Below are 13,581 nucleotides of genomic sequence, written 5' to 3'. Positions count from 1 at the left end.
CGAACTCTACGAAGTGGTATAAAATTCAAAGCAAAAATTCATTTTCAAAGAAATGTCAAACTTGGTCTTTTTGATCAAATTGGTCAACTTTCATCAAGCTGTTAAAAATTTCAACTTTTAGGTGTTTTCTTGGGACGAATTGTTATATTGAACAAAATTATCCCAAAAAATTTTGGCAATAATTTATCATCTTTAGCACCACTGATATGAGGTTCAAGAATCATCAGCAAACTCATTTTATAAGTTGAAATAAGGTCTTTAATAGTCCTTTTGAACTCCACACTAGCAGCCCCTCTAGTATTCCAAATTAAGAAATTCATTATAGACATGCAAAGGAAAAAGAAACCACTTTATCTTTCCAATTGAGAAAAAGCATTCCCAAATCTACATTGTCCCAACTAAAGAATCTTTAAACTTCAAAATCCAATGAACAACTTGTTTTTCAAACAAGTTTGGTGGTTTCAATTCTTCTTAACCTCACCTAACCCCTTCACTGCTGATGAGGAGCCATCACCATTATCCAACTTTAAAGCAATTTCATACATATTACTTTTAAAAGTAACTATGCCATCTTTGGAAAGATTGAACTTTAAAAGATTTTTCATAGATCTTCCAGATTTGAGGTCCTCATATAACCTTTTAACTCTTTTTTCCTTAAAGAGATTATTAAATTCAGAAGTCTTACCAAAGAGAATCAATATGTTCCTTTTTTCCCTCTTTTAATTTAGCTCCTTTAGATGAGATAACCGTCTTCTTATTGTCCTTAGCTCCTTGATCCTTAGTAAAATATGCTAGAAATAAACTATCTTCTGAGTCAGTAAGCATCCCTTCAAAGAAACTAGTAGAGATCCTTACTTTCCTAGACTTGTCTTTAATAACTTGCACTTCCATTAAACTAGCTTCCATATTATTAGTAAGACTCATATCCTCCTCCAACATCTCATTTATTGTTTCTTCAAACAGATCTTGAAAGTTATGGGAGCAATCTCTATCAAGACCTTTATTCTCCAAATTTATTTTATTCCTTGCTTTTTTAACACTACTTCTTTTCTTCTAAGCAATCATCCATGGACCATACATAGCATCAATTCCCTTCTTCATTGACGAAGGACTAGCATCATCGACAACTATTTTCCATTTTCTTTAACAGCCTTTTGAGACTCACTACAACCTTTGGTGTAAAGGGCTTTAAAACATCAGCCTCGATGCACAAACAAGCAAATTTCCCTTTCTAGCTATCTCAATGTTATGATCAATATGTAAAGATTTCCCAATCAAATTTCCAATCCTCATTAATAATTGAGGTTGGTAATATTGAAATGGCAAAAATGAAAGTATGATGAACACGTCCATTCTCATAATATGATCCACAAAAGGATCAAAGTCAAGTTTCCATCCTTGGATAACCAACTAATGTCTTGCAATAACCTAAGGATCCTTAATCAAAACCCTAATCCTATCCCTAAAGGTTGGAAGCTTAACAAGGTAAAAGCCATTATCAACATCCGTTAACTTTAAACCACCCTGAATTTTCCAATGAAGGTGAAGCTGCTTCACTAAAGGCTGTGAGAAAGAGTTTTCCTAAGCAGCTTGATGATTAGCGCTCACTTCCATAGCTTCTAAAGTTTGGTCTTCTTCTATTTTAAAAGGATAAGCCTTTGAAAATTCTTCAATTCTTCTAAACAATCTAGATTATCATATGGATCTTCAAAATCTGCCTCATCAACATCATCCTCACTTACCTTTAGTTCCTCAGCCGAGAAATCACCATCATCATCCATTTTCCTTCCTCATACGAACTCGCAGTAATTAAATATAGCTCCTATGAATCCTCTATTATTTCCTAGATCTATTGAAAATGCACCATAGGGATCCCCATTACCCTCCTTTAATCCATCCACCTTCATCAATTCCAAACCTCACAAAAACCCTCAATGAAGCTCATAGAAAGCTTCATTTAGTTGTCATTCAAGAAGATGAAAAATTTAGCATGTTAAAAGGATTGTCATACTGATTGATGACCTGTAATTATCATTGGATAAAGAGAAAAAGTTTAGGATTAAGTTGAGGCACAACTTAGTACAAGGTTGATTCTTGTAACTATCCCTAGACTTTTTGGTCTCACACCTCAAAGACATGGGGAAAAAAAAAAGCTTGTTTCTAAATTTGATGAGAAATATGTTTTCAAATCTTTTTTTTTTTAAGTTTTTTTATATCCTTATATTTTAACTCTCTCTATGAGATGGTTGTGCCCCATGTAGATGTGTGCTCAAACTTGCTACATATTTTAGAAAAAACTTATGATAAACATGCATGCCTTTTGATATCGTATGATAATTATCTTCCCAATTTTTCCAACTATTGGTGTAATCCAAATAAGATCAGTGATATTAGCTGCCTTAACCATATGCAAATCTTACTAAGGGAGTCAATTAAGAGGATAGAGCTGTAGAAGTTATCTTTTCCTTTTCCTAATATTATGTTTGGCTGATTCTTTAGATTCCTTTAGTTCTTTCTGATTAAAGTTTAAAGAAGATAAAAAAATTTCATTTCTTCCTTTTTTTTTTTTTGGGTCATAAACCAAAACATGACAAGTACATCATTGAGATCAAGATATAATTGTTAAGTTTATGTGGTGTATTAACTTGAAATACAAAGTTGGGTACACTTCCTATCATGTACATTAGCTTAATTTTAAGCTCAGTTGGGGATATGATAACTTGACACAATATCAAACTCTTTTTGTCCATCAGGTCCTGTGTTCAATAGAGATTTTGATGATCCTTGTTTAAGGAAATTTATTATTTTATAGATAGCATTAAAAAAAAAAGAGAGAGAGATTAGCATTAGTAGCCTGATGATAAACCACTAACACCTTCCTCGTTGGGACTCACACACCGCGAAAACATTCTAGAAACATAAACTGGCCACTAGTTACAAATCTCTGATAAGTAAGGGTCGCTTTGTGAGATGGTAAATTTGAGTTGTATGTTGGTTTGATAATGCATAGATTGGTCATTGGTTCACATTTTTACAGCTTAAACTTTTTAACATTGGTTCACTTGATATAAGTGTTTTGTTTGGCAGTGGTGTTATGGAGAACCCCTGCTATTTTGACACACATGAATCACCTTAATTTGTTAGTGACATTATTTCAACACTAGTGGTAGGAAAATTTAGGAAAATACACTCCTATGGCAACAAATTACAGAGGTCAAGTTCAGATTGTGTACTTTATGTTATGAAAATATATGGATGTATATATATGTAAATATATGTGGATAAAATAAAATTAATGCAAACAAAAAACAGGAAATTAATAATATCAAAATTAGAACCTATATATCCTTGTTAATGGTGATTTGCTCTTAGAAAATTTTACCGAAGCCTGTGTGGTACCACAGTCTCCTTAAGACGATTTTCACCCATTGGTGTAGATGTTTCGTGACGACCATCTCCTAGTATACAATGACTGCAAGTATCTTGGACACGGAACCTCAAAAACCTTTTCCTTCAAACTTTCGGCGTACCTTCACTTTACCACACTATGCAAGTCAATGTAATTCTCTTTGTGTTTAAGAATGTAGTCATTGTATTTTTTTTTTTTTTCACTGGTTTCCTATGTCATCCAACTTCTCAACACTCTAAAGAACATGTTGCCATCAAATTCTCAATACACACCTTTCATTTTTATCAAATCCCACAAAAAACTCAAAGCCAAACTGTAAGAAAGATAAAAGCCCATTAAAAACCATTCACACTTGGCCCAAAACTATAGCAATCCTCCACATGAATGATTTGACTACTAAAATAAAGCATACTCTGGTTGTAAAGCTCTACAATTCGAACCTGCATAGGATAAGTATATGTTACTCTTTGAACCTTCCCTTGCTACTTTATTGACTAATGGTAGATGCGATATCTTTGAACCATTTCGTCGTTTATGTAAATGACAATATAGTTCATACGCGATTCCTTCCTGGTACACTTCAGTTCTCATTATTGTGTTCATTTTGACCTTTAACATCTGCTTGATTCTGCGAGAGTGTCTAAAGAATTGCGCCCTTAACATTTCTCCTATGAAGCGATCACTCTTCTCTCTCACATAGGTGATTTCTATTTCCATTGTAATCAACACGACTATGCATAGATTACCAAATGCACATTGATAGGAATCATTAAAAGCATACTTTATGCTTAACCTTCATCTATCCCTGTTTCATCATAGGAATGGGCAGAGGACTAACCTCCATAATGATTCATACCAGTCTTTATAATTGAACCTAGATCTTGAGATCTCAAGTCAACTAAGTTGGGTTTCCATCATATCGACTTTACTCATGGGCTTTAATATCATTCCTCTCGATGATTTCTTAACTAATTCTCTATTTAACCCTTTAGTTAGCAGATCTGTAATGTTATCTTTCAACTTTACATAGTCTATTTAGATAATTCCAGTTAAGATTAACTGTCTAATGGAATTGTGTCTCCGACATATGTGTCTAGACTTTCTATTATACATAATATTTTGTGCCTTGCCAAGTGCAAATTGAATATCACAATGTAAACTTATTGCAGGCATAGGTTTAGGCCACCTCGGAATGTCCTCTAAAAATTGGCGCAGTCATTCTGCCTCTTCACCACATTTATCTAATGCGATGAACTCGGATCCCATCGTGGATAGAGCTATCATAATTTGTTTTGAGGACTTCCATATCACTGTTGCACCCGCTAATGTGAACACATAGCCATTAGTAGATTTTGAATTCTTGATATCTAATATCCAATTTGTATTACTGTATCCTTCTAATACAGCAGGATATCTTATATAGTGCAGTCCGTAATTATGAGTATATTGTAAGTACTTTAGTACTCTAACGACTCATTTCTAGTGTTCTTCATTGGGATTACTCATGTATCTACTCGGTCTACTTATTGCGTATGCTAAGTCTGGTCTGGTACAATTCATCAAGTACATCAGACTTCAATCAACCTTGTGTATTCCACTTGCGATACACTTTCCCCTTTATTTTTGAATAAGTGTAAACTCATATCTATAGGTGTTCTAGTTATACCAATATTATCATTACTAAACTTAGCCAGTATTTTATCCTCATAATGTGTTTGACTAAGAATGATACCATTCGAAGTTCTCATAATTTTCATTCCTAAAATCACATCAGTAAGCCCCACATATTTCATGTTAAAATTGGAATTTAACATGGCTTTAGTAGTTCGAACAATATTATCCTCATTACCTACGACGAGTATGTCATCTACATATAAATAAAGAATAACATATCCATTCTCTGTATTTTTTACATAGATACATTTGTCACACTTATTTATTTTAAATCCATCATTTAGCATGACACTATCAAATTTTTTATGCCACTGCTTTGAAGCTTATTTAAGTTCATACAAGGACTTCACCAATCTACAGACTTTCTTTTCTTATCCTGAAGCTTATTTAAGTTCATACAAGGTTGCTCTATATAGATCTATTCATCTAGATTTCCATTAAGAAATATTGTTTTAACATCCATTTGATGTACTTCAAGATCCCGCAATGCTGCGATCGTCAATACCATCCTTATGGAATTTATCCTCGTTATTGGAGAATAAGTATCAAAGTAATCAAGGTCTTCTTGTTGCTTATATCCCTTAATTACAAGCATTGCCTTGTATTTATCAATTGTTCCATCTACTTTATCTTCCTTTTAAAAATCCATTTATAACCCAAAGGTTTACAATCTGGAGGAAGATCCACTAACTCCTAAGTGGATTTTGCAATATGGAATCAATCTCATTTTTCACAGATTCTTTCTATAAGATAGCATTTAATACGCAGGACAGGTTCAGATCGGATTGGATCGAACTGGACAAGTCTGGATCGAACAGGATCAGACATGATAAAATAGTGCAGTTCTATGTTTGGCATAGTTCTGGACTAAATGGTGGACTAGTTATTCCATATTTGGTATAAGATCGGATTGGACTGGACTATTTTGTAATTATTTAAAATAATTATTTTTAAAAGTGAAAAATTTAAATGATATATTTATATTTACAAAAAAATATATTATATTTAATTAAAGTTGTAAATTTATATATTTTATATTTACATACAAATTTTAATATTTTCCTTTGTATATATATAGAACGAATTATTGGTTCCTAACTTGTATATATTTTCAAAACCATTTTAGAGTAAGCAAAAATTCACAAAATTCAGTTCCTAATAGACAATTCAAGTGACAATAGTAATCTTACTCTTTAAGTTGGGGACTAGATACACATCCTTCAATAATTTCTTAACAAACAAAAAGAATTATATAATTCACGCATAGAATGAAACATTAGAAAAGTAAATTGGCTAGTCCTTCAATCTAGTGATACAAAAATAATAATTAAATAAATCTTAAAGCACAGCAGATCAAATGAACAATTAGATCAATTTAGAACCATAAAAGGCATGAGTTTAGTTTCAACATTGGACAATCAGTAAGCAAATTTATCAAGAAAGTTCTGCCTACGAATGTATATTCCCATTGCTCTATCACTTCTCAACAACTGCCATCCGATCAACTGAATGCACTGTGCTCAAAAGCTCTTCCCATATGGCTTTGTATACCATTCTTTGCCTATTTACAGCAGATTGGCCCTCAAAGGCTACAGAGACAACATCAATGCTGCAGATTACAAAAAGAGACATAAGAACATGAAAATTTAGAAGTGCATATTAGACTATCATATATGTATATATATCAAGTTATCTTACAGGGAAGCAAAGAGTGAAGCCAACAAAAGTGCAAGATCTACAGATAAAAGGCTTGACTAACCCCAAATACTCAAGTAATTATATATAATAACACAAAAAGATAATTCTAAGGCACCTTTCTTAGAGATAAACAAGCAAAAAATCACAAAACATATATATATAGCAAACGAAGGTCTCAATTTTTGATATGTGAAGAATTTTAATGTGCTAACAAACATGTAAAATAATTAACAAGAATAAGTACAAAACAAACAAAAAACTTACAATGATTGCAGCACCTAAACTTTGTATGGTGGGAAGCACCTTTGCAGCCTAAGATATTAAACCTCATTTATCATCAACAATTAAGAGAGAAAAACAAAACACATATTTATATGAAAAGAAATAAAAACCACAAAGGACCAAAAATACATACACGGTTTTGTTTAATGGCACAAAGTAGTGCTAGTCTACCTATACGTGAAGAGGACAACCATATACCTATCAAATACTAAACTACATGCATAGAGGAGATGTAACAACTATTAACAAAACAATAACAATAACTGCACTACACCCTCACGCTGACAAAGGTTTGTCAATGCAACAAAAAGGTTATGATATGTGTTTTAAAAGGTATGCACAGCTTGATGAATGTCTATTAGCAGTACTTCCTGCTATATATGCCTTCCAATTTTAGAATCGATTTTTCAGCTTGTTAAATGTATATGAGCCCAAAATCATCCTCGCTTTCCAAGGTTTTGTTCATAACTAGTAGCTCAAAACCCCTAGACCTCCATATAAATTTCACTTGCATATCCAGCTACCCAAATTTACAAAATTATATTTACACAGACATACTAAAATAATCTAAAGACACACTGTTCCTTTACAGCAATCTATATGATCTACAAAATCCTTTACACTTGCATTTTGCAACACAATTTTCAATCTGGCATCCATCACCAGCTTGTCCATTATTAACAGAAAATTGAAATAAGATAAATCCATCTAATTTCCATAACATAGATTAAAAATTGACTCTTTTACCTTCTAAATTCGCAGTACTTTCATATGGCTCTGTATATTCAAGAGTTGTAGATGTAGACCACAAAATTAAACCTTCTTCCTTGCAAATCAAAGCCCTAATTTATGCAGATAAAGAAATCAAATGAAAATGAAGAAGAAGAAGAATGCATAAGAAGAAGAAGAAATTAGATCGAATAAGGAAAATGATGGATCGTAGAAAAAGAACAGTACTCATCGGGGGTTTCAGATCGGAGAGACACAGAGAATGGTCCGGTGAGAAATCGGAGAAATATGGAGAATGGTCCGACAAGAGACACCTTCGAGCAGGAGGAGGAAAGCTGCTTTGAAGAGAGCAGGACAAAAGTGACCCAAGTGTTTAGATGGATCAGGTCAGTCCGCTTCAAGGGGGATAAATTGATCAAACGAGATAAGCTGTCCCGTTCTCCATTTTCGCTTCTAAACATCGAATGGGATTCTGGCTTGTCCTGAACTGACTAGTCTAGTGTAATAAACATGGCCTACATTCCCTTCAGGAGAATTTATAGCTTTTTGGAAACTTTGAGGTTCACTTTCTAGCATATAAGTAAGAAAATCTGGATCGTAGAATTTTTCGGTACTTACTCTTTTGCTACGTCTTAGATCAACCTCAATCTCAATTTCATTCTCCTGCTCTTGATCACTATCGTGATTATCATCACTGATAGCATCGTAAGTTCGTTTAGGTGAACTCAGTCTTTCTTCACACTTATACGGAAAAATGTGTTCAAAAAATGATGAATTTTTTGATTCCATTACCGTGTTCTTGTGTATATCAGGAATTTATGACCTATAAACAAGGAACCGATATGCACTATTATTTCGTGCATATCCCATGAAGACGCAGTCAATGGTTTTAGGACCTAATTTGACTTTCTTTGGAGTAGGTACCACTACTTTGGTTAGACATCTCCGCACTCGTAAGTATTTATAGGAAGGTTGTCTTCTTTTCCATAACTCATAATGTGTCTTCACTTGATCCTTTCGAATCACCTTATTTATAATGTCATTTTCCAACAAAACAGCTTCACCCACAAGTTTTGAGATCATCCAAAACTTATCAGCATTGCGTTCATCACTTCTTTCAAAGTTCTATTTTTCCGTTCAGCCATACTATTTGATTGCAGCGAATATTGTGGAGTAACTTTATGTATAATGCCAAGTTGAGCACAATACTCTTCAAAACGGAGTTACATACTCCCCACCATGATCACTTGTAATTACCTTAACTTTTTTGTTAAGTTGATTCTCAACTTCAGTTTTATAGAGAATAAATTTCTCTATTGCCTCATCTTTACTCTTAAGCAAATACACATAACAATATTTCGTGTTATCATCAATAAAAGTGATAAAATATTTATTACCACCTCTAGTCGGTACGAATTTTGAATCACATATGTCACTATGTATTAGATCCAAAGGTTCATTATTTTTATTAATTGTTTGATATGATAACCTCGTTGATTTTGCCTCTACACATGCCTTCCCCTTGGATCTCTGACGTGGTGGAGTTTCTCATGAACAACTTCTCGCCATTTCAGAGACTACACCACTAAGGTCAATGTCATCAACTTCTCGAGTGATGTGCTCTATTATCTATGCCTTTTTGTTCCTCTTTCTCTTAGGCAGCCTACATTCTATAGCTCTGTGACCCATCTTATCACAATTAAAACACCTGCTTTGAAACTTGGCCTTATTGGAGATCTCTCTTTTAGGCCCCAATTTGGAATCTTTTCTAGTTTTCTTCTTGTTCTTGGAGCTTTGACCATGCTCCACAATATTAGCCTTCACCATAACTTTCATAAATCTTTTATCAAATCTCCTATTATCATCTTCGATACGAAGCTTACTAACAAAGGCCTCCATATACATTTCATTTATCTTGTGCTTGAGATAATTCCTGATGTCTCCCCAACTAGAAGTTAGCTTCTCAATCATAGAAGCTACTTGAAAAACTTCATTAATTATCATCCCTTCAGCAAGAAGTTCTTAGATGATTACTTGCAGCGCATGTACTTCACTCATTAATGGCTTGGTATCCACCATCATGTAGTCCAAGAATCGGTCTACAACAAACTATTCAGACCCAGCATTCTCAGTTTGGTACTTTCGGTCCAAAGTTTCCCATAGCTCCTTTGCTGAATTCATGCTACAATACACTCCATATAAGGCATCAGATAGGCCATTCAGGACATAATTTCAACATAAGTAATCGGAATGCTTCCACACGTCTAGCGCCATGAGTGTCTCCTTATCACTCTCTTCATTGCTTGGTAGTGCGTTTTCAGTCAAGAGCCTCGCAAGTCCTAGCGTAGTCAAGTAGAACAACATTTTCTGTTGCCCTCTCGTAAAGTTTATTCCGTTGAACTTCTCCAATCTCTCTGCATGATTTGCAGAAGGAGGCACTCGAATCACAGATGTCTGCATGTGCATAGTCACATTATCTTCACTTGCTATTTCTGTATAAATCATAAAAACATAAATTAATTAGTTGTTATTTTCTATCTCAATAGATTAATTATAATCAATTTCCAATAGGAAAACATAAAAATATGTGATTTATAGGCTTTCTGTATACACCAAAAAATTTTTGTACACACCCATAAAATTACAGTATACACCTACAAAATTGTTGTATACACCCACCAGGCTAACATCATCAAATTGCACAATGATGACATCATCACTAACATCTCACTGTGCTGATGTGGCACTACCACGTGGCACCATAGGCTAATGTGTCACTTTCCACATCATCAACCATGCTGATGTGCCACTTGCCACATCACCACACAACTAACATGTCAGGACCCATCCAGAATTCCTTCCCCGGAACCCTAGACAAGCCCTGATCCTAGGGAAACCCTACCGGACCCTCCAATGGAAAATCCGGCAGAGCCTCCCCTAAGGGATTTACTTACCACAAATTACCTGCACTGAAAACACACTTCTATAATCACCCCCTTATTTCTCCCGCAAACTACAAATTGTTCCACAAATTTCAGCACTTCATATAACAACAGCAGCAACCCAGTGCATAAAAACAACTACACATCCAATACAGTATACAGAGCATTATACAGATACATGCAGAATTTATAAAATGACATATAACGAAGCAATACAAGTTCGAGAGGAAAAAGGGAAGAAAAACTTCTTGAACCTTCGGCAACGAACTGAGACGTTGGGCTCGCCCCGGACAATCAACGTCTCCAACCTGAACCTAGGGGAACGGAATTTAAGAGTGTGACATGCTAATCATCTCAGTGAGTGACCCTATCTACCAAACACCTTTAATATTAATAATGTAAAAATAAAGGAATTTAATTAATCAATACCGAACAATTAAATAAATAAATAAATAAATATTTGAAATAATAATTTCTCTCAAAACCCTCACTATTCACTCCGTTGGAAAAGTTCCCCTTTTTAAAACATTTTCACAAAACCCGATATGCGTACTTCCCGAAAACCAAGGGACCAAATAATTTAACAAACAACAAATAAATAAATAAATACCCCAAATATAAATAAACTATAATAAATTATAGTAAATAATTTTTGAACACCTTTGGGGTTTAAAACATTATTTGCAATTTACACCAACGCACCACACCATATACCGGTGATGCCCTCCGATAACCAGCGTCCCGAGCACCGACTGGCGGGGGGTTAAAGAGAGAAACCTGCAACCGGCACTTCGGCGTCCTGACAGTACCGCTGCTAAAACCATCAACCGGCCAAGGAGGGAGACGGCTGTGCACAACAAACTTGCCTGCCCACGGTCCAATGGCAACTCACGGGTGAAGTAATAACCACACGCTAAACCACATAATAACCGCGCGCTACCACGTGTCCATACACCATACACCATAACACCAATACTGCATGAGTGCGTCTAAAATAAACATTATTAACTAACCGTACCATTTTCCAAAATTACCGTGGGAAATACATTAAATTATCACACTTACCATCCCACATATTTTTATTTAACCAAACCGGTACGAAACATTGATAACCAACAAACCACAATTTTCTCGAAGTACGAGATGCAACCATAAAAATACCGCGGGCCTAATTTATAAAATTTAAACCAATATTTTCGTAAAATATTTAACCCAATTATGCCCGAAAAATTAATACTGAAAACTACGTACAAATACTACCGAAACATACTATGCTCATGCATAATAAATAAATTAAACCAAAATAAAACCTCAAATAAACCACACCGCATGAGCATAAATTTAAATATCAATTTAAATACCAAATAAACATAATTAATTGCCCAAAATAATTTTTGAAGGTGGATCACTCACTTGGAGCACGCAAATCAACTAAGAACCTCCTCGGGATCAACTCCGCCACTCGTACGCGCACCTAAACAACCACAGTGCACAACCCAAAAATATTAATATTTTATTCGGGTAATTCCCAAATGGGTACCCGGGGAGCGAAGACCAAACGATATCTAAAAGGTTACGAGTTATATACCGAATCGAAGCTCGCGTGATGAGGATCACGGATTCGGTCTTACTTTCGGGTGATCGGACCCGACGGGGTCGGAATCTCGCCGGAAAGCTTTTCGGGTTTCGGCTCAGCAATTCTCCCAAACCGTCGCGAATTGGCGGAAACGGATGCCGGATTCGGGTTCAGGAGGTCGAACACAGCGGACTGGAGCCGGCCGGAAAACTGGATACTCGCCGGAACAGTAATTTCCAGCGAGCCGCCGCGGTCACTGGCAACCGTCGCCGGCGGCGGCGCGTGCGGTGGCTGTTGGCTGTGAAATTTTTCAGATTTGTAGATCGTGAGGAGAGAAATCCAACGGGACCGGCGGTGAGCAAAACGGAGGCCGGACGGAGGAGAAATCACGGTTTGAAGTTTTCCGGCCCCTCGCCGGAAAACGCTCCGATCCCGGCGCGTCGGTGGTCCGATGGCCGTGATTTTTGGTGGGTCGGCCGGACTTGAGGAGAGGATCAAGGGTGACTGGCGCGTGTGGCCGGAAAATGGCCGGAAGTGGACCGATCTGCGGTGGCCGGCGGTGGAGGGGAAAAACTCGCCGCCGATCTTCAGACGTCCGATCCGGGCGCGTCCGGCGGCCGATCGCCGTGAAACTTGGAGGTTTTGCCGGAAATGGGGAGGGAAAACTTTCTGGCCGGTGCGTGTACTGTATATCGGCCGGAAAAGTTGAAAACTTTCGGCGGCCGGCGGACTCTCTCTCTCTTTCTCTCTCCTCTCTCTCTTTCTCTCTCTTCCCCGAGAATTTTATCAAATAAAAACCCCTGAGCGACACTGTTCATGCCATGTGGACCAATCAGAAGCTGACACGTGGTATTTCACTGTTCATCGTCTCAAAAACATTAAAATATTACGGTATCCGGTAAACTTCAAACGTCCATAACTTTTTAACCGGATGTCCGTTTTGAGCGTGCCGCTAGTCTGTGAACTCGTATCGACGAGCACTTCACAACCATGCATGAGTCAAAGCTCATATCCCCAAAAATAAAAAGTCAACTCCGACACCCCTTGGACAGTTTGGATCGCAACTTGTTTTGCTCATAACTTCCAAACCGTAGCTCCGTTTTCAACGTGCTACCCGTCTACGAACTCGGGGCATCATGCAATTCGCCACGGTACCCTGGTCAACTCGAAATTCCCACCGAGTCAAAAAGTTAACTTTTGACCCCTTCGGTCAACGGTCAACGGTCAACCTCGGTCAACGTGCACGGATTCCGGTGTGATTTGGGACGGGG

Source organism: Ziziphus jujuba, chromosome 2, assembly GCF_031755915.1.
Source record: "Ziziphus jujuba cultivar Dongzao chromosome 2, ASM3175591v1".
Lineage (NCBI taxonomy): Eukaryota > Viridiplantae > Streptophyta > Magnoliopsida > Rosales > Rhamnaceae > Ziziphus > Ziziphus jujuba.
The sequence above is the reverse complement of the archived record's forward strand: the minus strand, read 5'-3'. Positions refer to the sequence as shown.